This window comes from Rhinoderma darwinii, chromosome 13 (assembly GCF_050947455.1).
Source record: "Rhinoderma darwinii isolate aRhiDar2 chromosome 13, aRhiDar2.hap1, whole genome shotgun sequence".
Classification (NCBI taxonomy): Eukaryota; Metazoa; Chordata; class Amphibia; order Anura; family Rhinodermatidae; genus Rhinoderma; species Rhinoderma darwinii.
The window spans coordinates 1,979,757-2,007,615 of NC_134699.1; the positions used below are offsets into that span (position 1 = coordinate 1,979,757).

Below are 27,859 nucleotides of genomic sequence, written 5' to 3' on the forward strand. Positions count from 1 at the left end.
CTCCGAGTTGCGCCCGGGGCACCGCGGCCCCCAGCGGGACATTTTTAAGACCGCCCGGGACAGCGGTGAGAAATCAGCAGTCCCGCCGGATCCGGGACGGTTGGGAGCTATACCCCAATTTCCAAAAGTTAAAGCCATTTCTACACGTACGGCACATAATGACATAATTCATACAAGATGGTGGCCAGACGTTTGTAAACTATTCTCTAAGCTCCAATATGGACGTCACGTGTTCACAATGTGGGAGCAAACAGACAAAAATGGTGCAAAATCCTGTCAGAAATCTACCAGAAACCGCCGGGCCCCACAGCTGTCATGGCGGCCACCTCCTCACACTACCGGCTCCTCCAGGGCGGCGGGCGCGGGGCATGCCGGGAGCGCTCCACACGGCGGCCGTTACCGGAGCTCATCGTCATCATATCCCGGCGGCTCTGCTGTCACGTACACGGGTGAGAGTAGCTGCTGTGTGGACAGGACGGATTATCAGTAATGGCGGATCAGCCGTCTCCTCAGAAAAATGTGCAGAGAGAGCAGAGCAAAGATGGCGGCCGGGGGGGGGGGCTATAATAACGGTCGTCAGGCAGGCCCTCATTTAGGCCTTACTCACACAGTGCAGTTTTTTGGTGCAGTTTTTGAAGCCACAACCAGGAGTGTATTCGAAAAAAGAAGTGGAATCTTTTCTATATACTGTCCGCACCATCCTGGTTATAACTTCAAAAGCTGCACCAAAAAACTGCACTGTGTGAATAAGGCGTCTCGCATTTATCAAGCGTTACCAATGATGTTAATGTTACAGTTTTGTTGTTTGAGCCAAACGTATATAAAATGGCGCACAGCCCTTCATATGTCCCGATTTACACGGTTTATAAATATGGCGCTGGTTTGAACATCATTTATTAATCAAAATGCAGTAAAAAAAAAAAGCAGCAACTTTCCCACGTCTTTGTCTGACGGCTGCGGGTTTTTTCCCGTGATTTAGCGTAAAATGAACCTCAAACCGCACATGTAAATCAACCGTAAATACTGTAACGAGCCGTGCACCTGTGTGTCCATCACATGGCCAGCACTGATATCTATTCATTGCAGGTTGCTATTCAATTACAGCAATCAGAGATATAGAAAACTGTGATGAAGTGATACAGAAAATATATATCAGGCAGCAGCTTATCTCCCGCTGAAACAAAGGATCGGGCCTGCCCGATCCTCCTCCCCTCCGACACCTGCCCGATCCTCCTCCCCTCCGACACCTGCCCGATCCTCCTCCCCTCCGACACCTGCCCGATCCTCCTCCCCTCCGACACCTGCCCGATCCTCCTCCCCTCCGACACCTGCCCGATCCTCCTCCCCTCCGACACCTGCCCGATCCTCCTCTCCCCCGACATCTGCCCGATCCTCCTCTCCCCCACATCTGCCCGATCCTCCTCTCCCCCACATCTGCCCGATCCTCCTCTCCCCCGACACCTGCCCGATCCTCCTCTCCCCCGATCCTCCTCTCCCCCGACATCTGCCCGATCCTCTCCCCCACATCTGCCCGATCCTCCTCTCCCCCACTTCTGCCCGATCCTCCTCTCCCCCGACGTCTGCCCGATCCTCCTCCCCCCGACGTCTGCACGATCCTCCTCTCCCCCGACGTCTGCACGATCCTCCTCTCCCCCGACATCTGCCCGATTCTCCTCTCCCTCGACGTCTGCCCGATTCTCCTCTCCCTCGACGTCTGCCCGATCCTCCTCTCCCCCCACATCTGCCCGATCCTCCTCTCCCCCGACATCTGCCCGATCCTCCTCTCCCCCGACATCTGCCCTATCCTCCTCTCCCCCGACATCTGCCCGATCCTCCTCTCCCCCGACATCTGCACGATCCTCCTCTCCCCCACATCTGCCCGATCCTCCTCTCCCCCGACGTCTGCACGATCCTCCTCTCCCCCGACATCTGCCCGATCCTCCTCTCCCCCACATCTGCACGATCCTCCTCTCCCCCGACATCTGCCCGATCCTCCTCTCCCCCGACATCTGCCCGATCCTCCTCTCCCCCACATCTGCCCGATCCTCCTCTTCCCCACATCTGCCCGATTCTCCTCTCCCCCGACATCTGCCCGATCCTCCTCTCCCCCGACATCTGCCCGATCCTCCTCTCCCCCGACACCTGCCCGATCCTCCTCTCCCCCGACATCTGCCCGATCCTCCTCTCCCCACATCTGCCCGATCCTCCTCTCCCCCACATCTGCCCGATCCTCCTCTCCCCCACTTCTGCCCGATCCTCCTCTCCCCCGACGTCTGCCCGATCCTCCTCCCCCAACGTCTGCCCGATCCTCCTCCCCCCGACGTCTGCCCGATTCTCCTCTCCCTCGACGTCTGCCCGATTCTCCTCTCCCTCGACGTCTGCCCGATCCTCCTCTCCCCCCACATCTGCCCGATCCTCCTCTCCCCCGACATCTGCCCGATCCTCCTCTCCCCCGACATCTGCCCTATCCTCCTCTCCCCCGACATCTGCACGATCCTCCTCTCCCCCACATCTGCCCTATCCTCCTCTCCCCGACATCTGCCCGATCCTCCTCTCCCCCGACATCTGCCCGATCCTCCTCTCCCCCACACCTGCCCGATCCTCCTCTCCCCCACATCTGCCCGATCCTCCTCTCCCCCACATCTGCCCGATTCTCCTCTCCCCCGACATCTGCCCGATCCTCCTCTCCCCCACACCTGCCCGATCCTCCTCTCCCCCACATCTGCCCGATCCTCCTCTCCCCCACATCTGCCCGATTCTCCTCTCCCCCGACATCTGCCCGATCCTCCTCTCCCCCACATCTGCCCGATCCTCCTCTCCCCCACATCTGCCCGATCCTCCTCTCCCCCGACATCTGCCCGATCCTCCTCTACCGGCCTCTGCCGGCGGTTTCACTTCATGTGGATTTCGTCTGATTTTTACAGGTGAAACACGTTTATGTTCACAGGCGAAAACCACATAACGGACCGCGATAATTTGCGGTAAACCATGTGTTGTTTTGCTGCGATTTTTTTTTTTTTATGTGTTTTTTACCAAAAAGTTTTATGCAAATGGGCGGGAACCGTGTCATTCAGGTGTCTGGGAGAGCTGTGTGAACGATGATGGCGGCCGTATAGGGTGTCACCCAGCTTTCCCAGAATCAGATATAACAACAAAAAATGAAACAGGAGAGTACGACCCCAGGACTGACAGATGTTTTTATTACAGGGGTGAAGGCTGTTTATGGCGCCCGTCGGCACAGTCCGCGGTGACACGAGCGTCCCTCCGTCTTCTGGAGGATTCCTGGCTCCTGTGGATCGGATGTTCCCCGTCCGGAGGCGCAGGTAATCCTCCCATCATGTCATTACCGTGCTGCATGAACTCTCATCATTCACAACGATGAAAACCGTCCGGGTGTATCCACACATTGCGCTCGTACCATTAAAATAAACGTTAGGGTCCATTCCGACATTGTGTTTGAGAAACGGTTAAAACCGCATTGGAAAAAACGCATCCATGTGCTCTTAACCGCACCTCAAGCGCCAACGTCTGAATAAACGCTTTTACAGGACGCTGTCGGTCATGTGACATATTTGCAGCGCTGCCACCAGCCTCATAACGAGTCAAATATAAGAACTTCCATCTGTCAGGTTGCAGGTTGGCGCCCTCTGCTGGACACTGCTGATATTTAAAGTCTAGCTAAAAGTTTGACAAACTTCTGACATGTCACATTGACATGTTAGAAGTTTGGATTGGTGGGGCTCCGAGCACTGAGACCCCCACCAATCGCTAGAACGAAGCAGCTGAAGGTCTCGTGTGAGCGCTCGGCCGCTTCGTGTCTGTTCGGCTTTTTCCGGAAATGAATCGGTGCACGGAGTCAATATAAAGTCTATGAGCACATTCTCAGATACATTGACGATGTAATGATGGGGGTAGGGAAACAGACAAGTGAGCCCTAATCTACCCGCCACTCAGTCCCTGCCTACTTGCAACGACCCGCCCTAGGCGACGGGGGTACAACTGGGCGACGGTCCCTACGCTCAGTAAGTGCACGAAACAGACAAGGGTACACAGAAACTAAGGGAAATGGGGCAACAGGAGTGGTGAACGAGCCGAGTCAAACCAGGAGTGTACGAGGTACCAAACGCTGAGCAGGAGAGTAGTGAACAAGCCGAGTCAAACCAGGAGTGTACGAGGTACCAAACACTGAGCAGGAGAGTAGTCAGTAAGCCAGGGTCAGTATGAAGCAGGGACAAATAGTTCAGAAGCTGCAGCAGGGCCAGGAAACCAAACGAGAAGAATCACAAGCAAAGAGGAACAGGAAAGGCAGGTATAAATAGACAGAGGGCGGGAGCTAGCTCCGTCTGGCCAGGCTGTGATAGGCTCTCCCACTCCTAAGCCTGCCATCCTGAGTGGTGGAAGATGGAGTCAGTCTCACAGACATAGAAGCAGGTGCAGACTGATTACCTATGGGCGTTGACACAGAAGCTGTGCCTGGCAGATCCTTTACAGTACCCCCCCCCCCTTTTATGAGGGGCCACCGGACCCTTTCTAGGTGGACCTGGTTTATTGGGGAAACGAAGGTGGAACCTCTTGACCAATACCCCAGCGTGAACATCCTGGGCGGGTACCCAAGTCCTCTCCTCAGGCCCGTATCCTCTCCAATGGACCAGATACTGGAGGGAGCCTTGGACCATCTTGCTGTCCACAATCTTGGCCACCTCGAATTCCACCCCCTCAGGGGTGAGAACGGGGACAGGAGGTTTTCTCGAGGGAGCCAAGGACGGGGAGCAGCGTTTAAGGAGGGAGGCATGAAACACGTCGTGTACTCGAAAAGATGGGGGCAACTCTAGTCGGAAGGAGACAGGATTGAGGACTTCAATGACCTTGTACGGCCCTATAAACCGGGGAGCAAACTTCTTGGACGGGACCTTAAGGCGCAAGTTCTTTGACGATAGCCACACCAGATCCCCGACCATAAACAAGGGGTTAGCAGAACGTCTTCTATCTGCCTGAGTTTTTTGTATGCTCTGGGACGCCTCTAGGTTCTTCTGAACCTGGGCCCAGACTGTGCACAGTTCCCGATGAACGACCTCTACCTCGGGATTGTTGGAACTACAAGGTGAAACGGAGGAGAACCGTGGATTAAACCCAAAATTACAGAAAAAGGGGGAGACCCCTGACGAGTTACTGACCCGGTTATTAAGGGAAAATTCAGCGAGGGGAATGAATGAGACCCAATCATATTGACAGTCAGAGATGAAACACCTTAAATATTGTTCCAGAGACTGATTAGTCCTCTCAGTTTGGCCATTGGTTTCAGGATGGAAGACAGAGGAGAAGGACAGATCAATCTCCAACTTTTTACAGAAGGCCCTCCAAAACAATGAAACAAATTGTACCCCTCTGTCCGAAACAATATTGACAGGGACTCCATGGAGACGCAGGATGTGTTTGACAAACAAGGTAGCTAACGTCTTGGCATTGGGTAGTTTCTTGAGGGGCACAAAGTGGCACATCTTACTGAAGCGGTCTACTACAACCCACACCACCGACTTGCCTTGAGATGGAGGCAAATCGGTGATAAAATCCATGGAGATATGGGTCCAAGGTCTCTGGGGAATGGGCAAAGAATGCAGTAAGCCCGCTGGTCGGGACCTGGGAGTCTTGGACCTAGCACAAACCTCACAAGTGGCGACGTAGGCCTTAACGTCTTTAGGCAACCCAGGCCACCAATAGTTTCTGGCAATGAGGTGCTTGGTACCCAGGATGCCTGGATGGCCAGATAGTGCGGAGTCATGATTTTCCCTAAGTACCCTTAGCCGGAATTTCAGGGGAACAAACAGCTTGTTCTCAGGAAGGTTCCCGGGAGCTGAACCTTGATCAGCCGCAATTTCAGAGACTAAATCAGAATCAATAGAGGAAATGATTATACCTGGAGGCAAAATACAAGCAGGATCTTCCTCCGAAGGAGGGCTGGCCATGAAGCTACGCGACAGTGCATCAGCCTTAATATTTTTAGAACCAGCCCTATAGGTAACCAAAAAGTTGAATCTGGTAAAAAATAACGCCCATTGAGCTTGTCTTGGGTTTAGCCTCCGGGCAGATTCTAGGAAAACCAGATTCTTGTGGTCAGTAAGGACCGTTACCTGGTGTCTAGCCCCCTCCAGGAAGTGGCACCACTCTTCAAATGCCCATTTAATGGCTAAAAGTTCGCGGTTGCCAATATCATAGTTACTCTCAGTGGGCGAAAACCTCCTGGAGAAGTAGGCACAGGGACGGAGATGGGTGAGGGACCTGGTACCCTGGGACAAGACGGCCCCCACTCCCACCTCGGAGGCGTCAACCTCCACGATAAATGGCTCCATTTAGTTGGGCTGGACCAGCACTGGGGCCGAGATAAAGCACTTCTTAAGGACCTCAAAAGCCTGGACAGCCTCAGGAGGCCAGTGGAGGAGATCAGCACCTTTGCGAGTGAGATCCGTAAGAGGCTTAGCGATGACCGAGAAGTTAGCAATAAATCTCCTGTAATAATTAGCGAACCCCAAGAAGCACTGTAACGCCTTCAGGGAGGCAGGTTAGACCCATTCCGCCACAGCCTGGACCTTGGCGGGGTCCATGCGGAATTCATGAGTGAGGATTTGACCCAAAAATGGTATCTCCTGCACCCAAAACACACATTTTTCGGTCTTCGCAAACAGTTTGTTTTCCCGAAGGACCTGGAGCACCTTCCTGACATGCTCAATGTGGGAGGACCAGTCCTTGGAAAACACAAGTATGTCATCAAGGTACACTACAAGAAATACCCCCAGCTAATTTCTCAAAATCTCATTTATGAAATTCTGGAAGACCGCAGGAGCATTACACAACCCAAAGGGCATGACGAGGTATTCGAAATGGCCTTCGGGCGTGTTAAACGCAGTCTTCCACTCATCCCCCTCTTTGATGCGGATAAGGTTATAAGCCCCCCATAGATCGAACTTAGAGAACCATTGGGCCCCCTGAACCTGATTAAAGAGATCAGGAATCAAAGGAAGGGGATACTGGTTCCTTACAGTGACCTTATTCAAGTTTCGGTAGTCAATGCATGGCCTAAGACCACCATCCTTCTTCCCTACGAAGAAGAAGCCAGCACCTACCGGAGAAGTAGAGGGGCGAATGTAACCCTTGGCCAGGCATTCCTGGATATATTCTCTCATGGCTTCACGTTTGGGACAAGAGAGATTAAATATCCTACCCAATCGTATTCTCTATGAGGAGGTAACACTTCGGAGGCCTCCTTAGAGAAAACATCAGCGAAGTCCTGAACAAACTCAGGTAGCGTGTTCACCTCCTCAGGGGGAGAAATAGAATTAACAGAAAAACATGACGTCAAGCATTCATTACCCCATTTGGTTAGCTCCCCAGTATTCCAGTCAAACGTGGGATTATGCAACTGCAACCAGGGAAGGCCTAAAACCAAATCGGACGATAATCCCTGCATCACCAGTACAGAGCATTGCTCCAAATGCATGGAGCCAACAAGGAGTTCAAAAACAGGGGTATGCTGTGTAAAATAACCATTAGCAAGAGGAGTAGAGTCGATACCCACTACCGGGACAGGATAAGGCAAATCAATCAGAGGCATAGCAAGATACATAGCAAATTCCACAGACATGATATTAGCAGAGGAGCCCGAATCCACGAAGGCACTGCCGGTAGCAGACCGGCCAGCAAACGAGGCCTGAAAGGGAAGCAAGATCTTATTAGGTTTCATATTAACGGGAAATACCTGTGCGCCCAAATGACCTCCCCGATGATCACTTAGGCGCGGAAGTTTTCCGGCTGCATTCTTATGCCTAGGACAGGTGTTCACTTGATGCTTGTCATCCCCACAGTAGAAGCAGAGACCATTCTTCCTGCGGAACTCTCTACGTTGTCGGGGGGACACGGAGGCCCCGAGTTGCATAGGTACCTCCGAGTCTTCCGTGGAAGAGCGAAGCAACTGGACCTCGGGAGGCATCATGGGGGAGTCAGAGGGGAAAACACAAAAACGTTCACGTTGTCGTTCCCTGAGACGTCGGTCAAGTCGTACCGCTAAAGCCATAACCTGGTCTAGGGAGTCAGAAGAGGGATAGCTAACTAGCAGGTCTTTCAGGGCGTTCGACAGACCCAACCTAAACTGGCACCTTAAGGCAGGGTCATTCCACCGAGAAGCTACGCACCACTTCCGAAAGTCAGAGCAATACTCCTCAATTGGTCTCATACCCTGACGTAAGGTCACCAGCTGACTCTCGGCAAAGGCAGTCCTGTCAGTCTCGTCATAAATGAGTCCGAGAGCAGAAAAGAAACAATCAACGGAGGAAAGTTCAGGGGCGTCAGGAGCCAAGGAGAAGGCCCATTCTTGGGGCCCTTCCTGGAGCCGGGACATAATTATACCCACCCGCTGGCTCTCAGAACCTGAGGAGTGGGACTTTAAGCGAAAATAGAGCCTACAACTCTCCCGAAAGGAGAGAAAAGTCTTCCAGTCCCCTGAGAACCGGTCACGCAACTTGAGGTGGGGTTCAAGAGGTGAGGTGAGGGGCACTACCATGGCAGCGTCAGGCTGGTTGACCCTCTGAGCCAGGGCCTGGACCTGTAGGGAGAGACCCTGCATTTGCTGAGCCAGGGTCTCAAGGGGGTCCATAGTGGTGTGAGGGACCAGGGTAGACTAGGTATGGGCTTGTGATTATGTAATGAAGAAGGGTGTGGAAACAGACAAGTGAGCCCTAATCTACCCGCCACTCAGTCCCTGCCTACTTGCAACGACCCGCCCTAGGCGACGGGGTACAACTGGGCGACGGTCCCTACGCTCAGTAAGTGCACAACAGACAAGGGTACACAGAAGCAAGGGAAAAGGGGCAGTTGCCCACGGCAACACCGTGAACAACAAGAGTGGTGAACGAGCCGAGTCAAACCAGGAGTGTACGAGGTACCAAACACTGAGCAGGAGAGTAGTCAGTAAGCCAGGGTCAGTATGAAGCAGGGACAAATAGTTCAGAAGCTGCAGCAGGGCCAGGAAACCAAACGAGAAGAATCACAAGCAAAGAGGAACAGGAAAGGCAGGTATAAATAGACAGAGGGCGGAACTAGCTCCGTCTGGCCAGGCTGTGATAGGCTCTCCCACTCCTAAGCCTGCCATCCTGAGTGGTGGAAGATGGAGTCAGTCTCACAGACATAGAAGCAGGTGCAGACTGATTACCTATGGGAGTATACACAGAAGTGCCTGGCAGATCCTTTACAGACGATGCAAACATTTTTTAGTTTCTTTCAAACTTTTACACTTTTATTTTTTTTAAAGTACTTAAACAACAAAAACGATATAGATTTGGTATCACCGTGATCGTACGGACCCGCAGAATAAAGATAACGTGTCATTTTCAGCGTACATTGAACACCGTAAAAAACAAACCCATAAGAAATGGAGGAACTGCTGTTTTTTCCAATTCCACCCCATTCTGAATTTTTTCACACATTATACTGCAGTTCTGTGCTGGATTATCAGACTTTATGGATTATCGGATGTCGGATTAAAGTTCAGCTTTGGTTTTTGGTTTGGTTCTTTTTTTTGCACTTTTTCAATATGATGATTGATGTGTCTCCGAACTGGAGCTCCTCTTTAATAATAGTGTCACGGTTCGCAGGCAGATTCGCCGCGGCGCTCCATCTGTCCACGAACGGTAGGGGGCAAGCCGGCTCGTCCGGAGCTGTGGTGTCCTGTTGACAAGGCGTCGCCACCTCTGCTTGCTCTGTGCAGACCCGTTCCATGGCGTTTGATGCATCAGCGGGAGACCTTTAAAGGGGAACTGCTCCCTGGATTTCATGCTTGGGGTTTTTATTTCCCTTCTTCTGGATCAACAAGGATAAACTCAGATGTTTGTGGACGTTCTTAGTGCAGAGGAACGTGGGCCGGGGCTCACACCGAGAGGTCGTTTCCAGCACAGATGACAAGTGCCCCCTGATGGGTTTTCTCAATTCTCCGGTCATGTCATACTGACCTCCTCCCGTCTATCAGAAGGTCATCAGAGCCTCGGATCCCGGACGATGTCAGAGGCGCTCGGTCTCCATCTGTAGAGACGTTTCATATCCTGCCAGCAGCCGTCCCCCCAATGATGAGATCTAGAAGAAAGCGCTGGCAGCAGCGAGGAAAACGTCTTCAAGATGAAACCCAGACCCGTGTTCACAGGCAAAACTTTAATGGGGTGAAGTATAAGATGGGGGAACAGCAATGTCTGGCTACAGGATGGTGAGAGGTGACATGACATCTTGTCACAGTCCGTTAGGACGCCATGATGGGACACCCAATAAGCAAGTCACTGTTACTCTAGGATTACCTGAACTTTTCCAATACGTTCTGTCCTTTTTTTTTTGTTTACATCCAGGCACTGAAAAACCTGTCCTGACCTAGACGTGATACATTGTAATCTCCGCTTTAAGAATTATTGGGTTTGTATAGTTGGATGAGAACAAGAATGCTCCCATTTACTCACAGCAAGCAGAGATCTTGAAAATGGTTAGGTATAGGAATACGAGTATACGTTTCAGAATGAGGTTACATAACATGCGTGATTGTTGTTTGTTAGACACTTTGGGCGTGAGTCATGCAGTTATCCAAGATGTTTCCGTATATAACGTCTGCATTGTGTCCCGGACATGAAGGTCGATCACCGTGCAGAGTACAATGTGTGTTCTGGTCCATGTGATACAGAGATGACATCTGTCGGGGCAGCGCTGGTTTATTTGTGTCTATGTAATGATGGTGCGGGCAGGACACAGGCGGACGCTGCTGAAACGCACACTCCTTTACTACGTTTTTAATTAGTTGAGCACGAAATTCCAAAGCCGCGAAACCCCGGAGAGAAACGTCCTGACGGGCACACGAGACGGCGACTAAATACAGGGGTCAGTGGCCAGTAGTTGCCCCCTGATATATGGAGCGCGTGGGCTTCATTCCATATAGACCAGGGGTCTCAAGCATGCGGCCCCTGGGTCTGTCATCTGCGGCCCGCAGGACACAGACAGAGCCGCTAGTGTCGGCTCTGCCCCGGGACTCCGGAATTCCCCGACATCGCTGTCCACATATGAACAGCGATGTCTGGGGCTTCCCCAGAGCCGGAGTCCCGTGCAGAGCGCTAGTATCGGCTCTGCTCTGGGACTTTGGGGGAGCCTCTGACATCGCTGTCCATACATCGACAATGATGTCAGGGGCTTCCCCAGAGCAGGAGTCCCAGTGATGTCAGGAGCACAGCTGGAGTCTCAAGAAGAGCCTACTAGCGCTCTGCCCGGGACTCCAGCTCTGGGCAAGCCGCTGACATTACTGTGGCAGCATCTACAGGGGGCACTGCGGCAGCATCTACAGAGGGCACTGCGGCAGCATCTACAGAGGGCACTGCGGCAGCATCTACAGAGGGCACTGCGGCAGCATCTACAGAGGGCACTGCGGCAGCATCTACAGAGGGCACTGCGGCAGCATCTACAGAGGGCACTGTGGCCTTATCTACAGAGGGCACTGAGGCCTTATCTACAGAGGGCACTGCGGCCTTATCTACAGAGGGCACTGCGGCCTTATCTACAGAGGGCACTGCGGCCTTATCTACAGAGGGCACTGCGGCATTATCTACAGAGGGCACTGTGGCCTTATCTACAGAGGGCACTGCGGCCTTATCTACAGAGGGCACTGCGGCCTTATCTACAGAGGGCACTGCGGCATTATCTACAGAGGGCACTGTGGCCTTATCTACAGAGGGCACTGTGGCCTTATCTACAGAGGGCACTGCGGCAGCATCTACAGAGGGCACTGCGGCATTATCTACAGAGGGCACTGCGGCCTTATCTACAGAGGGCACTGCGGCCTTATCTACAGAGGGCACTGCGGCATTATCTACAGAGGGCACTGCGGCATTATCTACAGAGGGCACTGCGGCAGCATCCACAGAGGGCACTGCGGCAGCATCCACAGAGGGCACTGCGGCAGCATCCACAGAGGGCACTGCGGCAGCATCCACAGAGGGCACTGCGGCAGCATCCACAGAGGGCACTGCGGCAGCATCCACAGAGGGCACTGCGGCACTATCTAATAAGGGGCTGCCCAATCTTGACATGTGTGCTAACTGAGCCGCCGGACTGCATTTAGCGACACTTAAACTGGAAAACTGGATTGTTGAAATAAGAACGTGGAGAAATATCTCAAATTTTAAACCTAGCGCTATTATTATAGTAATGTAGTATTATTATTATAGTAATATAGTGTTATTGTATCAAATTTGAAAGTAATGCGGCCCGTCAACTTCCCACTTACCCGGCCGAGTTTGAGACCCCTGATATAGACCCTGATATAACCTGTGTACAAGGAAGTGACGGTGACATACAGCATTACCTGTTCTCTTCATGGCAGGTGATCGTCTCTTCCCCTCCCCCGGACTGTGACCTGAAGACATTGGGGGGAATCTATAAAATTTTCTACGCCAGTTGCAAATACACAATTCAGTTACAATTTGCGCCAAAATAAAGTGCGACTTTTGATGCATTTACGCCGTTCACGCCACTTTAGCAAAAAGTATAGAGGAATTAGAGGAAATCCACGGCAGCTGGTGTAGATTCTCCTTTCTTGTGCATGGACCGCAGAAGACGTGCACCTCTTAATAAAATAGTCGCATCTTACTCCTGCGGGAATAGGAAACGCCAGTCTTAGTAAATCTCAGCGCCGGACAATATACAGGACTGAGTTTCACGTATCATAGAGGGGGTTGTAAATATGTGACAGCGAGACCTGGCATTGCGCGCTGCCCGCAGTTTATGGACATCCGTTACCGCTCCGCAGGGTATTCTATAGGCATCCTCATGCCATACCCCCCTCCATCCTCATGCCATACCCCCCCTCCATCCTCATGCCATACCCCCCCTCCATCCTCATGCCATACCCCCCCTCCATCCTCATGCATACCCCCCTCCATCCGCACATGACGTCCTCCTTCCAGCACGTCGCCCAACGCCACGGCTGCTGATACTACGCGTTTTCTACACACACAATGGTGGTTCATTCTTCTCCTCATCCATATATTGTATAACTATTTCCTAGGAGCTTACAATTCACCATAAACCATAGACATTGGTCATTTAATGCAACATAAAAAAAAGATGCATTGCTTTATTAGTTGGGGGTCGGCGTTGTTTCTTCTTTTTTAGAATTGATTTTAAAACCACACCTGGGATAACTTGCATTTTGCGCATTTACCCGTCTTCACATTAGTAGAAATATAACTGAAGGGAATGGAGGATGCGGAAGAAATCAGCGACCATTCTTGACTTTTCCATCGTCCTGAAATCCTCGCTGGCCTCAGATTTACCCTTCAGCTGGAGGCTAAATATTCTGGCCTCTGTTTGACGCACTTGATAAGATGATTTTGGAAAGCTAATTGGAAACTCCCGAAAAAGAATTAATTCCGGTAAATTGATCCCATCACCAGACACTGACAGGCAGGAAATAGCTGCAGTTACTCACCGTGACCTGCAGAGGGCAGAGAGTGTTCGAACTTTGTTGGTTGTTTGATTTGAGCAGCATTTAACCCCTTACTTATCACAGCCACCATGGCCTTGAGGGCCCAAAGAATTTTTTTCTTCTTGCCTTTCGTCATTCTGACTTTATTTTAACTCCGTCATTGCTGTACGACACTGCGATTTCTTTGGAACAAGTGGTACTCTCTGTCGGCGAGGTTTCAGTGTATGTATGTGTATATATATATATATATATATATATATATATATATATATATATAGCTAAAATGTTCATTTTCTGGTGTCCAATGATTCAGAAAAATGTATGGAAATTCAAAAAATCTTTTGCTGTTTTGCAACGTGTATTTAATGAACTTTATGTATGGAAAAGATTGCCTTCAAGAACTTTCTTTTTATGGGGCGGGAGAGGACCTGTCCAATAGTCCATAGATCTGTTAATCTGGCACTTCTATATGTGTATGTGTCATTTATATTCTGTTCTCCCTGTTACAAGAGATAACACCAGGCAATCATTTAGCCCCTGTAAACCTCTGTAGTCTCGTTTAGCGCGATTCTTGGCCGACGCGACCGTTAAATAAACAGATACCAGATCACCATAGATTGTTAAACACTTTCACAAAGGAAATCCTATGATCCAGGCCGCTGGGTGGACACAAGTCAGGACTTGCTTGGTAAAGTGAGGCTTAGACTTTCTTAACCCTTCATTATCTATTGAGCATGGAAAAAGGGTTAAGGACCACAGCTGAGGTTAATACTTGCACTGAGGGCTAAACTTCAACCTATCTGCCATGTTTTATTTGCTCCATTCCCTGGTGTCCAATGATTCTTTCTTTTAGTCCCTGGTGTCCAGTGGTTTAGTGCTCCAGTCCCTGGTGTCCAGTGGTTTAGTGCTCCAGTCCCTGGTGTCCAGTGGTTTAGTGCTCCAGTCCCTGGTGTCCAATGGTTTAGTGCTCCAGTCTCTGGTGTCCAGTGGTTTAGTGCTCCAGTCTCTAGTGTCCAGTGGTTTAGTGCTCCAGTTTCTGGTGTCCAGTGGTTTAGTGCTCCAGTCTCTGGTGTCCAGTGGTTTAGTGCTCCAGTCTCTGGTGTCCAGTGGTTTATTGCTCCAGTCTCTGGTGTCCAGTGGTTTAGTGCTCCAGTCTCTGGTGTCCAGTGGTTTAGTGCTCCAGTCTCTGGTGTCCAGTGGTTTAGTGCTCCAGTCTCTTGTGTCCATTGGTTTAGTGCTCCAGTCTCTGGTGTCCAGTGGTTTAGTGCTCCAGTCTCTGGTGTCCAGTGGTTTAGTGCTCCAGTCTCTGGTGTCCAGTGGTTTAGTGCTCCAGTCTCTGGTGTCCAGTGGTTTAGTGCTCCAGTCTCTGGTGTCCATTGGTTTAGTGCTCCAGTCTCTGGTGTCCAGTGGTTTAGTGCTCCAGTCTCTGGTGTCCAGTGGTTTAGTGCTCCAGTCTCTGGTGTCCAGTAGTTTAGTGCTCCAGTCTCTGGTGTCCAGTGGTTTAGTGCTCCAGTCCCTGGTTTCCATTGGTTTAGTGCTCCAGTCCCTGGTTTCCATTGGTTTAGTGCTCCAGTTTCTGATGTCCAGTGGTTTAGTGCTCCAGTCTCTGGTGTCCAGTGGTTTAGTGCTCCAGTCTCTGGTGTCCAGTGGTTTAGTGCTCCAGTCTCTGGTTTCCATTGGTTTAGTGCTCCAGTCTCTGGTGTCCAGTGGTTTAGTGCTCCAGTCTCTGGTGTCCAGTGGTTTAGTGCTCCAGTCTCTGGTGTCCAGTGGTTTAGTGCTCCAGTCTCTGGTGTCCAGTGGTTTAGTGCTCCAGTCTCTGGTGTCCAGTGGTTTAGTGCTCCAGTCTCTGGTTTCCAGTGGTTTAGTGCTCCAGTCTCTGGTGTCCAGTGGTTTAGTGCTCCAGTCTCTGGTGTCCAGTGGTTTAGTGCTCCAGTCTCTAGTGTCCATTGGTTTAGTGCTCCAGTCTCTGGTGTCCAGTGGTTTAGTGCTCCAGTCTCTGGTGTCCAGTGGTTTAGTGCTCCAGTCTCTGGTGTCCAGTAGTTTAGTGCTCCAGTCTCTGGTGTCCAGTGGTTTAGTGCTCCAGTCCCTGGTTTCCATTGGTTTAGTGCTCCAGTCCCTGGTTTCCATTGGTTTAGTGCTCCAGTTTCTGATGTCCAGTGGTTTAGTGCTCCAGTCTCTGGTGTCCAGTGGTTTAGTGCTCCAGTCTCTGGTGTCCAGTGGTTTAGTGCTCCAGTCTCTGGTTTCCATTGGTTTAGTGCTCCAGTCTCTGGTGTCCAGTGGTTTAGTGCTCCAGTCTCTGGTGTCCAGTGGTTTAGTGCTCCAGTCTCTGGTGTCCAGTGGTTTAGTGCTCCAGTCTCTGGTGTCCAGTGGTTTAGTGCTCCAGTCTCTGGTGTCCAGTGGTTTAGTGCTCCAGTCTCTGGTTTCCAGTGGTTTAGTGCTCCAGTCTCTGGTGTCCAGTGGTTTAGTGCTCCAGTCTCTGGTGTCCAGTGGTTTAGTGCTCCAGTCTCTGGTTTCCAGTGGTTTAGTGCTCCAGTCTCTGGTGTCCAGTGGTTTAGTGCTCCAGTCTCTGGTTTCCAGTGGTTTAGTGCTCCAGTCTCTGGTGTCCAGTGGTTTAGTGCTCCAGTCTCTGGTGTCCAGTGGTTTAGTGCTCCAGTCTCTTGTGTCCATTGGTTTAGTGCTCCAGTCTCTGGTGTCCAGTGGTTTAGTGCTCCAGTCCCTGGTTTCCAGTGGTTTAGTGCTCCAGTCTCTGGTGTCCAGTGGTTTAGTGCTCCAGTCTCTGGTGTCCAGTGGTTTAGTGCTCCAGTCTCTTGTGTCCATTGGTTTAGTGCTCCAGTCTCTGGTGTCCAGTGGTTTAGTGCTCCAGTCTCTTGTGTCCATTGGTTTAGTGCTCCAGTCTCTGGTGTCCAGTGGTTTAGTGCTCCAGTCCCTGGTTTCCAGTGGTTTAGTGCTCCAGTCTCTGGTGTCCAGTGGTTTAGTGCTCCAGTCTCTGGTGTCCAGTGGTTTAGTGCTCCAGTCTCTTGTGTCCATTGGTTTAGTGCTCCAGTCTCTTGTGTCCATTGGTTTAGTGCTCCAGTCTCTGGTGTCCAGTGGTTTAGTGCTCCAGTCTCTTGTGTCCATTGGTTTAGTGCTCCAGTCTCTGGTGTCCAGTGGTTTAGTGCTCCAGTCCCTGGTTTCCAGTGGTTTAGTGCTCCAGTCTCTGGTGTCCAGTGGTTTAGTGCTCCAGTCTCTGGTGTCCAGTGGTTTAGTGCTCCAGTCTCTTGTGTCCATTGGTTTAGTGCTCCAGTCTCTGGTGTCCAGTGGTTTAGTGCTCCAGTCTCTTGTGTCCATTGGTTTAGTGCTCCAGTCTCTGGTGTCCAGTGGTTTAGTTCTCCAGTCCCTGGTTTCCAGTGGTTTAGTGCTCCAGTCTCTGGTGTCCAGTGGTTTAGTGCTCCAGTCTCTGGTGTCCAGTGGTTTAGTGCTCCAGTCTCTGGTGTCCAGTGGTTTAGTGCTCCAGTCTCTGGTGTCCAGTGGTTTAGTGCTCCAGTCTCTGGTGTCCAGTGGTTTAGTGCTCCAGTCTCTGGTGTCCAGTGGTTTAGTGCTCCAGTCTCTGGTGTCCAGTGGTTTAGTGCTCCAGTCTCTGGTGTCCATTGGTTTAGTGCTCCAGTCCCTGGTGTCCAGTGGTTTAGTGCTCCAGTCTCTGGTGTCCAGTGGTTTAGTGCTCCAGTCTCTGGTGTCCAGTGGTTTAGTGCTCCAGTCTCTGGTTTCCATTGGTTTAGTGCTCCAGTCTCTGGTGTCCAGTGGTTTAGTGCTCCAGTCTCTGGTGTCCAGTGGTTTAGTGCTCCAGTCTCTGGTGTCCAGTGGTTTAGTGCTCCAGTCTCTGGTGTCCAGTGGTTTAGTGCTCCAGTCTCTGGTGTCCAGTGGTTTAGTGCTCCAGTCTCTGGTGTCCAGTGGTTTAGTGCTCCAGTCTCTGGTTTCCAGTGGTTTAGTGCTCCAGTCTCTGGTGTCCAGTGGTTTAGTGCTCCAGTCTCTGGTGTCCAGTGGTTTAGTGCTCCAGTCTCTGGTGTCCAGTGGTTTAGTGCTCCAGTCTCTTGTGTCCATTGGTTTAGTGCTCCAGTCTCTGGTGTCCAGTGGTTTAGTGCTCCAGTCTCTGGTGTCCAGTGGTTTAGTGCTCCAGTCTCTGGTGTCCAGTGGTTTAGTGCTCCAGTCTCTGGTGTCCAGTGGTTTAGTGCTCCAGTCTCTGGTGTCCATTGGTTTAGTGCTCCAGTCTCTGGTGTCCAGTGGTTTAGTGCTCCAGTCCCTGGTTTCCAGTGGTTTAGTGCTCCAGTCTCTGGTGTCCAGTGGTTTAGTGCTCCAGTCCCTGGTGTCCAGTGGTTTAGTGCTCCAGTCTCTGGTGTCCAGTGGTTTAGTGCTCCAGTCTCTGGTGTCCAGTGGTTTAGTGCTCCAGTCTCTGGTGTCCAGTGGTTTAGTGCTCCAGTCTCTGGTGTCCAGTGGTTTAGTGCTCCAGTCTCTGGTGTCCAGTGGTTTAGTGCTCCAGTCTCTGGTGTCCATTGGTTTAGTGCTCCAGTCTCTGGTGTCCAGTGGTTTAGTGCTCCAGTCCCTGGTTTCCAGTGGTTTAGTGCTCCAGTCTCTGGTGTCCAGTGGTTTAGTGCTCCAGTCCCTGGTGTCCAGTGGTTTAGTGCTCCAGTCCCTGGTGTCCAGTGGTTTAGTGCTCCAGTCCCTGGTGTCCAGTGGTTTAGTGCTCCAGTCCCTGGTGTCCAGTGGTTTAGTGCTCCAGTCTCTGGTGTCCAGTGGTTTAGTGCTCCAGTCTCTGGTGTCCAGTGGTTTAGTGCTCCAGTCCCTGGTGGAAGTATGTAATAACCCTTATTACCCGGCCACATGATCTTTTCTTCGGCATTATCAGTCTGTCTCAGAAACTCGCACCCATCCCAATTCCGGACTATTTAGCACTATTTCACAATGATATTGGACATTTTCTGTGTATTTGTATTCACGCCACGGGCTCAGATACAGGAAACCACCAGAGGGTACATTCTCATGTTGTGGTTTTGATGCGGTTCATCTGGAGACGAGTTTGTGTAGATTCGATTTTAGTGCTGCTGTTCTGCGATGGTCGTGTGGTTTTCAATGTGGAAATATGAACTTTTCAATACTCCTCCTTTCAATATGTGGGGGGCTAGTGGGCTGAACTGATAGCCCCATGAAAAGTAAAGGAGGAAAACCACACATACCAACACAAGTTGACCTTGTTTTTGTACTGCTACTTTGGAATACAAAATAATAGACATCCAATCATTTACCTGAGAGAGCAAAAGCAGATGGTTTCAGTTTGAAAACTGCAAAAAAAATCAAAAACTGCACCTCCACCGCTGTGTGTGAATGTGCCCTGTGAGCAATGATAGCTGCAGTGACGTGGTCAGCCATGAGGGGGCAGTGCAGCCTCTACATCAGCGCCGCTCTCATGACCGTTCCCACCTTACAACACAATGGAATCCGGCAGGACAAGTTCAGAGAATGTCACCTTTGTTCGCAATGGAATTTACTCTGATCACAGTGACTCCGGAGAAATGTCAACAAGTGCAGGTCTAAGTGACGGGAATTGTGGATGTATCTTGTGCGCTGGCATGGCAGCCTATAGCCTCAGAGCGATGAGGACAGGAGCACATACAGCCTCTTACTGCTGCGGTTTCGGCTCTATCTATAGATTCTTTCATCCTATGCCTCCTTGTTCCCTAAGGCCCTGTGCACACGACCGTAAAAAAAAACTCCGTAATTGCAGACCACAATACGGTACGCAATTACGGAACGAACCGCCCGGTTCTATTAGCCGCGGACACCTTTTCGTATCGCTACGTAAGTGTGTCCGTCTCGTAGAACCGTGCCGGGAAATATGGAGCATATCCTACTTTTCGTTTTTTGCGGCCCGTGCTCCCATAGAGAACGGCACGAAAATGCGGCCCGCAGGTGTCGGCGGCCGGCCGTGCCCGCAATCGCGGGCCATGATTACGGGCACGGCCGTGTGCATGAGGCCTAATATCTTACTCACTGCGCGCAGCCATCAGCTCTGCCAGACATCCTGATTGCATAATCGCTAAACAGAGAAATGTCATTATACAGTGAATGATTATTATTATATCACCTCTTGGTCGTGACGCATTGCAGCAGTGTGTATTGAGTCTGTACAGCATGACATCATCATATATGACAGGATGTGACATCATTGGCGGGTATGTGGCAGGACCAGGCATAGGTTCACCCGGGAGTGTTCTGCCCCACTCATTCTCCCTCCACCATCTGCAGGACATATTATCCTGTACTATTATAAATGGTTCCTACCCCGCTCAGCTACAAGTGCACAGATCCCTATAGGAAGTTATGGCAGTGATTCGCTGTTCTTGCCGGTGGAATACGGCGTCTTGGCATATATCTCCCTTGCTGCGACCGCTGCAGCAGAAATGTAGCGTTACATGGCGATTATGTAACGCATGGACACGCCAGCTCCGCCAGAGTGGGGGCTGCTCTTACAGACCCCTAATAGGATGACAACCCCAGTACATATGCCCTAAGATGTCCCCTTTTACATACTAATAGTGCTTCAAATTAAGAAGGTTACTGACCCAATCTGTCTCTTCTAGTTGGGTACAATCTATCACTTCCTGTTATCAGCCATGTTATTCTGGGGAGGGGCTCCTCAATGTGATGAGTGACAGGAAGTGTAGCCCCCTCCCCTCCCCATGACCACTATTTTATATCACATCTCTCCAGTGCTGAGAACCTTCCATATGTGTGACTGGTATCATCCTGTTATAACGCTCCGGTACTGTTATAAGCTGTGGATTTTGGTGTTACTGGCCCTTTAAGGCTATGTTAAGATGTTGATACCTTATTCTGATTCCTCGTATTGCTGCGTCTTATAATTATCTGTAGCAGGAAAGTGACCGCTCACACAGCTGGGGGGTTCCCATACTCTACACAGACCGATATGATTTATGTAATATGGGGTGACGCAGCTCGGCCTCGCTCCCCCCCCCCATCCTACATTTTCCCAAGTATCAGAACATTAGTATTATTAAATCACGACATTAACGGGCAGCCGCATGAATGAGGGGAGGGGGATTGTGTGTGCCCCCCACACTCCAGATCCATGACGAGGTTCATACGAGAGCATTCAGCGTACAGCGCTATGGAGTATGGCGGCGTTCTCTAGATGATGACATGAAAACTGTGCGGGTTTGGTGCCATGGTAGATGCCCCTTCATAGAGACGTGTCAGAAGATGTAATTGGTGGGGGTCTCTGAGCTCATATGTCTCGGTAGATCTCCTATGGAAATCCACGGGACTGTAATTCACATATATTCCAGTCCCATCCATATCAACGGGACATCTGTCCACATAACTGCGAGACGTGGAGCCGGGCACTGGGTGAATGGGGAGATCTCCGCTCATAGACCCCCAACCTCAACCAACTCAAATGATGCTAAAAGGGTCGTCCAATCAGACATTTATGGAATATTGATTGGTGGGGGCTCCACTGATCCCCAGAATGTGGGTTCCAAGCCCCCCCCCCCTGTTATTATCAGAGTTCTGTATCTATCATTGGTTATTATAGAATGTGATGTCATCTCAGCGCCGGTATAAGGGAACGAGGCCCTCCAGTGGGGTCCCATCACTTCAGACCTTTACTATATCTAATTGATGTGCCATAAATGTCTGGATGGAGTAAATCAGGAGGACGGCATCGTAAATGATTAGAAAAACATGGCTGCTTTCCTCCAAAGATAGCGCCACACCTGTCAATGGGCTGCGTCTGGTATTGCAGCTCAGCTCTATTGGTCTGAATAGGACTGAGATGCAATATCACACACAACCTGTAGACAGATGTGGCGCTGTTTTTGGAAGAAAGAAGACATGTTAATCTTGTACAACCCCTGGACCCGAATATAAAATCTGTATTTGGACCCCCACCTACTATGTGCCATTTATAATACTGGTGTCTTCTCATGTGGCAGAGCAGCCTTGGGCCCCCTCAGCTGCCACTGCTACCTCTGCAGCCCCTATAGTTACGGTTGAAAATGACCCGCATGTCGGTCTGAACTCTCTGTTTTTAGGTAAGAAGACGTTTTATAGGATCGGTAATAATTCCCATTATAGCAGAAGAAACCCCATCATTCACCATAACAGCCGCTCCCTTCCAGTCGCCGTTCACACGATAATATCATTGTGATCGCAGTGATCAGATTGGGAAAATCTTGTGCCGATCAGATGAAGTAGATCCTGTCATTACGACCCTTATATCCTCAGTCACTGCGGGTCTATAATCCGCGTGGAGACGTCACGTGGCTGTCGCTTCCCTCGTCCGCAGATCTCACAATCCTTCCGATCACCTGTTTATACACAGAGTTATGATGCTGCGGATGATGAGTAGTCCGCGTTCTGCAGATACCACTCACATCAACACGTGTGCAGTCAGGTCCATCACCTAACACGGACTGAATACAGATCAGGCAGGAGAGCAGTAACAGTGCAGCGCCCCCTGCTGCTCCATTCTCTGATCTCCAGCAATCAGCATTATTTGAGGATCACACACAGTTTTTGGTGCAGTTTTTGTTTTTTCAGCCAATGCCAGAAGTGGATCCAAAAGGAAGGAAAGGTATAAAGAAAAGTCTGATCGGCTCCTGTCTTTTTTAGTTTAATCTTGTGTTTGGCGCAATAATTGTATCCAAAAACTGCATCAAAACTGCGTGTGTGTGATCCAGGCCTTTGTATGTCCATTAAGCTTCATTATTGTAAAATAAAGTTCTGTAACTTTCTAATATACTTTATACTTTAATTCCTCACTATTTTTTTTCAAGATCTCTGCTTGCTGACAGTCAATTGGAACATTCATTGTTTACATCCAGAGAATGAAAAACAATCCTAACCTTAATAATTTTGCAGCTGAGGGTTTGTTACAATTGTATCCAGTCTAGATTATCCCCCTAGATTATCCCCTGTAAGGGTCAATGCACACGATGCGTATTGCGTGAGGTTTTGCGTGCGGCAAATCCACAGCGTAATACAGTACCAGCAAAGTAAATGAGATTTCAAGAAATGTCACCTACATGGTGCAGATTTTTTTCTGCACCTAAATTGACCTAGAAAAACGCAACAAAATACGCAGCGAATAAACGCACCTATTTCCACATCAAAATGTAAAACCGCATCAAAAACCGCACCATTAGATTCGGTTTTATCTGCGGTTTTGATGCATATTTTCCACATCAAATTACGCAACGTGTGCATTCAGTCTAAGGGTAAGTTCACATGTAGCGTAAATATTGCAGAGTTTCCGCAACGGATTTAGTTGCGGAAAACCCGCAGCGTAATACAGTAGCAGCAATGTGGATGAGATTAGAACAAATCTCATCCACTCGCTGCGTAAATGCTGAGCGGAAAAACCTACGGCGCAGTTTTTTTTTCCCAGCAGCATGTCAATTGTATTTGCGGAAACGCTGCTTATTTCTTGTGGGTTTTCCCTCTTGAATTCAATGGGGAGGTAAATCCCGCAACAAATAGATGTTGCAGTTTTTATGGTGGAAAAGCAGTGATTCTGCCGAAAAACCGCAACTCAGAAAAAAATAAATATATATTATGCTTACCCAGGAGTCTGTGTTTCTTCCTCCAGGCCGGCCTCCTGGGATGACGTTTCATCCCATGTGAGCCAATCATAGACCAATCACAGGCTGCAGTGGTCACATGGCATGAAACGTCATCCCAGGGCTGCAAAGCGTCAGGACGTCGGAGGGATGCGTCACCATGGTAAGTATCATTTTTTTTTTCTTCTGTGCAGTTTCTTGCAGCGGTCATTCCGGCCGAACCACAAAGCCGAACACTGCACTCGGCGCTCCCATAGAGAATGAATGGAGCAGCAGTGCGCATGAGCACGAACTGTAGGACACCCACCGGTCAGCAAGTTACCCCTTACCCTACAGATAGGGGGTAACTTGTAACCGGAATACCCCTTTAAGTATGTACAGGTTGTCAGCCTCTTGATGTAACAAGAATGTTCCCATTCACTGACCACAAGCAGATATATTGAAACAATGTAGTTTAGAAAGTCACGGAACTTTAAATTATATGATGACTAAGTTTTAATGCAATACTGGTAAACCCCTCCGTTCCCACAATCACCCGGACGAGCCCCCCCCGGACACTGGGTGTTATATGTGATGTCATCCGTCTATTTTCATGCAGATCAGTGTTAATCTGAAGGTAAATGAATGCAAACATCATGACGATGAGGGGGAGGGGGGTTCGTTAGTAGAACACAAAACGCTGCATGCCGGAGTGGGAGAGCTGGGCGGACGGGGTCACTGCGCTGGATATAATCGCTCTTCTCACATGCACAGAACAGAATTCATTTCACTAAACAATTAAAGAGAATTGTCCCCCTAAAATAAAGGATCCCCAGTAAATGTCATTACATAGTTACATAGTTAGTACGGCTGAAGAAAGACACATGTCCATCAAGTTCAACCAAGGGACGGGAAAAGGGAAGGAAAAATTTCTACACATAGGAGCTAATATTTTTTTGTTCTAGGAAATTATCTAACCCTTTTTTAAAGCCATCTACTGTCCCTGCTGTGATGGCTCCTGCGGTGTCTCCTGTCCCTGCTGTGACCAGCTCCTGCGGTGTCTACTGTCCCTGCTGTGACGGCTCCTGCGGTGTCTCCTGTCCCTGCTGTGATGGCTCCTGCGGTGTCTGCTGTCCCTGCTGTGACCAGCTCCTGCGGTGTCTACTGTCCCTGCTGTGACGGCTCCTGCGGTGTCTGCTGTCCCTGCTGTGACGGCTCCTGCGGTGTCTCCTGTCCCTGCTGTGACGGCTCCTGCGGTGTCTCCTGTCCCTGCTGTGACGGCTCCTGCGGTGTCTCCTGTCCCTGCTGTGACGGCTCCTGCGGTCGGCTATTCCATAAATTCACAGTTCTCACTGTAAAGAAGCCTTGTCGTCTCTGCAGGTTGAACCTTTTTTTCTCCAGACGGAGGGAGCGCCCCCTTGTTTTTTGAGGGGGTTTTACAAGGAACAGGATATCACCATATTTTTTGTATGTGCCATTAATATATTTATATAAGTTAATCATGTCCCCCCTTAGTCTTCTTTTTTCAAGGCTAAATAGGTTTAATTCTTTCAATCTTTCCTCATAACTTAGATTCTCCGCGCCCCTTATTAGCTTCGTTGCTCTTCTTTGTATTTTTTCCAACTCCAGGGCATCCTTTCTATGAACTGGAGCCCAGAACTGAACTGCATATTCTAGATGAGGCCTCACTAATGCTTTGTAAAGTGGCATTATTACATCCCTGTCCCGCGAGTCCAGGCCTCTATAATACACGACAATATCCTGCTGGCCTTTGAAGCAGCTGATTGACACTGCATGCTGTTATTGAGTTTATGATTTACAAGTACACCCAGATCCTTCTCAACAATTGACTCCCCCAGTGTAGCTCCCCTAGGACATATGATGCTGCAGATTATTACACCCAGATCCTTCTCAACAAGTGAATCCGCCAGTGTAGCGCCCCCTAGGACATATGATGCATGCAGGTTGTTGGTACCCAGATGCATAACTTTACATTTATCTACATTAAACTTCATCTGCCAAGTGGACGCCCAAACACTTAGTTTGTTTAAATCTGCCTGTAATTCATGAACATCTTCCATAGTCTGAACTATATTGCATAGCTCGGTGTCATCTGCAAAAATAGAAATAGTGCTATTAATCCCATCCTCTATATCATTAATAAATAAGTTGAATAATAGGGGTCCCAGCACTGAACCCTGGGGTACACCAATTATAACCGGGGACCATTCAGAGTAGGAATCATTGACCACAACTCTCTGGATACGGTCCTTGAGCCAATTCTCAATCCAATTACAAACTATATTTTCTAAACCTATAGTCCGTAATTTACCCATTAGGCGTCTATGGGGGACAGTGTCAAATGCCTTTGCAAAGTCCAAAAACACTAAATCCACAGCGGCCCCTCTGTCTAGACTTCTGCTCACCTCTTCATAAAAACAGATTAGGTTAGTTTGACAACTTCTGTCCTTAGTAAAACCGTGCTGGCTGTCACTTATAATACTATTTATTGTCACATAATCCTGTATATAGTCCCTCAATAGCCCCTCAAACATTTTCCCCACGATGGATGTTAAGCTTACTGGTCTATAATTACCCGGGGAAGACATAGAGCCCTTTTTGAAAATAGGCACCACATTTGCCCTGCGCCAGTCCCTTGGCACTATACCTGTCACTAGAGATTCTCTGAATATTATGAAAAGGGGGACAGAAATAACTGAACTAAGCTCTTTAAGAACTCTAGGGTGTAACCCATCTGGTCCCGGAGCCTTGTGCACATTTATTTTATTTAATTTAGCTTGGACCATCTCTACATTCATCCAATTCAGTATATCAACTGATATATTAACAGCACTGGCACCGGCTACATCAGCTGCTCTTTCTTCTGTTGTATATACAGAGCTAAAGAACCCATTTAGTAACTCTGCCTTCTCTTGATCCCCTGTGATCAACTCCCCATTACCATTATCTAGGGGTCCTACATGTCCTGGAGTCGTCTACAAGTTAAGGCCCTGTTCACATCTGTAAAAATACGGGAAAATAAATCTGCGTCGGGCCTTTCTGTTCTGCTCCATCGGAGGAGCCGGACAAGTGAATACCGGACACAACGGTTCTGTTCACCACCTTCGTGTGCATGGGGCCTTATTCGTATCAGATTTAATGCTGCCCAAAATGTACTTCTGTTATACTGTTATACTGACTCTTAGGGCCCATTCACACGAACGTATTTTTGCGGCCACAATTCACCTGCCAATCTGTGGGTGAATTGCGGTCCCACTCATTTCTATGGGTCCATGCACACGACAGTGGTTTCCACAGTCTGTGCATTGCCCGGGAGCCTGGACCGCAAAAAGAGCGGACATGTCTTATTACGGCCGTGGCTCATAGAAATAAATGCACTCGGCCATGTGCACGGCCCGCGATTTGTGGGTGACGGTCGTGTGCATGAGGCCTAAGTCACATCATGTCTTCTACTCCTGCTGCATCCAGAGCTGCATTCACAATTCTACTGGTTTTCTGTTACAGGAGAGCAGTGCATTATGGAAGCTACAGAGCGCTAGGTCACATGATCTATCTATAAAGTGTTTAGGCACCAAGTAGAATTGTGGATGCAGCTCTGGATGTTACTAGAGTATAAGGGAATCAGTAAAGCACGGTCTCTAAACATTTCATACAGATGAAATATTAATGAAATTTGGGTAAAGCGTTGAAGTTTGTGTTTCTTACACACTAAGGTGTCTAGTGTTTTTCGCCCCCAGCGCTGAGCATATTGAAGTCTATGACTTATTTTAAAGTCGTGCTCGTCTCCTCAGCTTATAGTCTTAAATCCCGAGCAGCAGGATCAGCCCATGGGTGACCAGCTTATCTAATAACACTCAAAAAGCTGTGTGGTGGGGGTGGTCCATACAGGCTGGAGTAATATTCCCAGAACGTGACCTGATGCGCCAATACTGAGGCCTCCACACACGGCTGATCAGTCGCCCCCTTTATTAAGGACTGGGGGAGGGGGGATCTATATCACGTCTGTAATTAACTCAAAGCGGAATGTGGCAAAGAGTTTGGAAAACATGGAGCTCCTTCCAAGTGGCATTGACGCCATTTACAGCGATACGTGACCCCCCATGATTGAGGCTGGAGAGCAGGTGACCGATGACTTGACCTTGGCGCGGGACGCACGGCTCGCGCTCTCGGGCCTTATACATGGCAGGAGTGGAGTCTACATTTCCATTTCCAACAGCATTTTCAGTGCAGAAAAACAGGATCCTCTACATTTCTGCATAATCGACCTCCTGTACAATGAAAAGGTGAATTCCTGACTCCACAGATCGAGGGGGCAAAGGTTGAGTCTCCGCAGCCGGAGTATTTATCAGGTCTGACAGTCGGGTGGTTTGTACTATAGCCTTGTCATTCCCTCCACTCATATGTAAGCGGGGTGGAGGCATTTACAGAAACTGCCACACACCAGGGCTATAGAGACGCAAAACGCGTGGCAGACGCCGGTTCAGGCCTCGGAGAGTTTCTGTTATCTGTGCACATTGGGAAGTCACTTTAGAATAGTTACAGGTGTTCCCTAATATAATGTTATGAGTCGCCCTGTCCAACCGTTCACATATAGAATGCATCTACGCTGTACAGATATTACATTATTTGTCTAGTAATGTTCCTCCGTTACAGCCTGTATTATACTCCAGTGCTGCATTTACCAATCCTGCAGGCTCAGAGCTGAAATCGCCCACTGCTTGTTCACCATCTGCACAGAACTTGCTATGGAGAA

General features: G+C 49.7%; 1 protein-coding gene and 1 long non-coding RNA gene across 2 annotated transcripts in view; one reads left to right on the plus strand and one right to left on the minus strand.

Moving 5' to 3' along the window:
* Nucleotides 1–515, minus strand: part of RIPOR3 (RIPOR family member 3) — a 97,191-nt gene extending 96,676 nt beyond the window's left edge. Inside the window, exon 1 of the mRNA XM_075845957.1 lies at nt 289–515. The gene's annotated coding sequence lies outside the window, so the exon portion shown is untranslated. The remainder of the gene's footprint in view (nt 1–288) is intronic.
* LOC142666072 (uncharacterized) lies at nt 1–24,193 on the plus strand. The gene is made up of 3 exons (XR_012851630.1): nt 1–449; nt 3,208–3,323; nt 24,051–24,193. It is a non-coding gene; the product is annotated as an uncharacterized LOC142666072 (long non-coding RNA).
* The last annotated feature ends 3,666 nt before the right edge of the window (nt 24,194–27,859 follow it).